A 3177-nucleotide genomic window follows, 5' to 3' on the forward strand; every position below is an offset into this window, starting at 1 on the left:
ATTTATTTAATATATATAAAGTGGGTACAGGATATAATATGAGTACATAAAAAATATATTTACATTACAAAATATATTTATGTTCGCAATCTCACCAATGAAGAAACTGGTTCTTGTGCTTGGTGAGAGAGTTACACTAATTATAAGAAATATAGAATAATTATGCTATAAGTAAGTATATATATGATAGGAACAATATATAAAGAGACAAAATCAATGAATACAGTGGAGATGAGTATAGACTGATAATAAATATCAATGATAATAAATATAAATATCAATATAAAAGTAAGTATTCATTTTCGTTGGTCAAAATATTTGCACGATCAATTTATTATATATATTTGGCAGATAGAAGTTGTTAAATTATTTTTCATAAACTTAAACATTTGAATTAAATCATTCAATGTTTTCTAGCAAATTTTTCATTATTTTATTTGATACGAAGTAAGCAAGATTTTTTGAACATTAATTACCAAATATAGCTTTTTCTATATCTGGTGCCCTCTTCTGTCTGATACTCGCGATTATTATGATATTTCTTTGAAATTATGTTTAAAAACCACTAGTAACATTATTAAATCATTTTTTTTATCTTAATGAGTAAAACTTTATATTGTAAAAGTTATAAAATTGCAGAAAAATCAGCTTCATTGCATGAAACAGACTAATCAGAAAAGATTCGGTCGCATCTAGGAATTGAACTAGGAAGACATCATCTATATTGCATTTAGTTTTGGAAGAATCTTGCAATCATAGTGAAGATAGCAGCAAATAAAAATATGCATAAAAAACGAAGACAATGTTGTTAGTTCTTAGTCTTGGTAGAATTAGCTCAGTGGTAGAGCAAAGCCCCGTCAAGGTTGTGATCCTGTATTCGATTCATAGATGCGACCGAATCTTTTTCTGTTTCAAATTGTCGATAATATTATTATGTTAACAAATATTAATTGTTGAATTAGTTTATTTTAAAAAAGTTACCCCAGTTTACTTTGTCCTAAAATGAATATACCGTTTTAAGTGCATCCTGACAAAAATTTTCTCTGAGACAATCTATATTTTTTACTATTTACTAATCAAGATTCAATTTTAAGTATGCACATCCACACTATATAATTGTGTGTTAAGTTCCACGTAACTTTTTAAAGATACGATATTTTATGAGGTTCACTAAGAAACCCGTTTGTACTAACCACTACAAATGCAGTGAAGTGTTCTCAGACGTCGTTAGATTTTACAGATTATTTAGATATGTAGTCTTATTCGTTCACAAAACATTTTAAAGTACCTACTTAAGCCCCATTGGAACAAATATTAAAAAATTCCAGAATTTACCAAGTCGGGATTCGGAATTCAGAAGTCGGGCTTTTGATGATCTCGCCAAATTATCTAGGAAATATCATTACTAAATTATTATAAGCATTAATTACTCGCCTGAAATATCCATACAAATTGAAATATCTCTCCAGTAAAAATAAATGCCGCCGACGGGAATTGAACCCGCACCTTATGATGTTCGTTCAGGTGCTCTGGCCCACTGAGCTACGTTGGCTTATTTACACCCGCCATATAATTCAACATGTACAAGAACTTCAGTCGACAATTACTGCTTATTATATTTTTTTCCACCTGTAAACAACCAAATTTATGAGCTATTAATGTTTTTAATAATTTGTAATCTTTTGTGCTATGCATAAAAAGATTGTCTTATAAACATTAGTTTATCATTAAAAAATAATATTACAATTACTCATAATATTATTTTTATAATTTTCTCACTGTAAGATGATTTGTCTATTTTATTTTTAAAAGAATATTTTAAAAGGACATAGGCCTTGTGCCAATTCCAATATGTATTGTAAGCAACAATGGGGAATGAACCGTAAAAATAATTGTACTGGACATAGAAAAATTGTAAGCAATAAAAAAAAAAATGGGTGTGTCAAGCCTACGCAAGACAGAAGTGAAACTTCTAGTATTCTTCTCTCTCTCTCTTTTCATTTCATTCTCTCTTTTTTTCTGTCTATTGACATATTTATAAGTAGCATGTGATAAAAAAAATTAAAAGTTATAAAAAAAGAAAAAAAAAATTAGTTAAAGCGGGGATCGAACCTCGGTTCTTCACGACCACAGTCGTGCGCTCTGCCTGTAGACAGCGAAGATGAGTTAGGAGAGTGAGTTAAACTAGGTATATAATATTTACACCTTGCTAATGTTTTCAGTATTATTAGGGCTTTTTTATACTAATTTTCATATATTTATTGGCAGGTAGAGTAGAAATTAATATTGTTTAGCGTTTGCCAACGACCATACCATGTTGAACACACCGGTTCTCGTCCGATCACCGAAGTTAAGCAACATTGGGCGCGGTCAGTACTTGGATGGGTGACCGCTTGGGAACACCGCGTGCCGTTGGCCTATTTTTTATTTTAATTTCATGTTTTTTTTATTTTTTTATCATTACTATAATTAATAATATCATAAAATTCTTTAACTTTTCAAGTATGCTACAGGCCTAAAATATTACTTAGTGGATTGATATTATGGTCAACCATTGAAAAAAAAAATTCCTACAAACTTATTAATGTAATTACGATCTTTTTCAAGCGCGTATGTAATGATTATTTTTATCAACCTCGCACACACCTTGCTAATTTTTTCAATATTATTAGGGCTTTTTTATACTAATTTTCATATATTTATTGGCAGGTAGAATAGAAATTAATATTGTTTAACTTTTGCCAACGACCATACCATTTTGAACACACCGGTTCTCGTCCGATCACCGAAGTTAAGCAACATTGGGCGCGGTCAGTACTTGGATGGGTGACCGCTTGGGAACACCGCGTGCCGTTGGCCCATTTTTTATTTTAATTTTATGTTTTTTTTCATTTTTTTATCGTTAACATCATAAAAAATTTTATATCATTCTTTAACTTTTCAATTATGCTACAGGCCTAAAATATTACTTAGTGGATTGATATTATGGTCAACCATTAAAAAAAAAAAATTCCTTAAAAACAAAAAAATAATATTCCATGGCCGAGAATCGAACTCGGATCAACTGCTTCGAAAGCAACTATGCTGACCATTACACCACCAACGCCAGTTGTCGAGATGAGCTAAGAAGCATTTATATTTTACTTCAAAACTTTTACTACATCAAATGAACTTTAA

At 30.2% G+C, this 3177-nt stretch overlaps 2 non-coding genes across 2 annotated transcripts; both read left to right on the forward strand.

Annotated features, from left to right (window-relative positions):
* The first annotated feature begins 2299 nt into the window (after positions 1 to 2299).
* Positions 2300 to 2418, forward strand: LOC149412231 (5S ribosomal RNA). Its single transcript, XR_016304594.1, has one exon. It is a non-coding gene; the product is annotated as a 5S ribosomal RNA (ribosomal RNA).
* A 322-nt stretch (positions 2419 to 2740) lies between these two features.
* On the forward strand, positions 2741 to 2859 carry LOC149412232 (5S ribosomal RNA). Its single transcript, XR_016304628.1, has one exon. It is a non-coding gene; the product is annotated as a 5S ribosomal RNA (ribosomal RNA).
* The last annotated feature ends 318 nt before the right edge of the window (positions 2860 to 3177 follow it).

The sequence above is a fragment of the Hesperophylax consimilis genome, chromosome 23 (assembly GCF_061612785.1).
Source record: "Hesperophylax consimilis isolate HC1 chromosome 23, BYU_Hcon_1.0, whole genome shotgun sequence".
Lineage (NCBI taxonomy): Eukaryota > Metazoa > Arthropoda > Insecta > Trichoptera > Limnephilidae > Hesperophylax > Hesperophylax consimilis.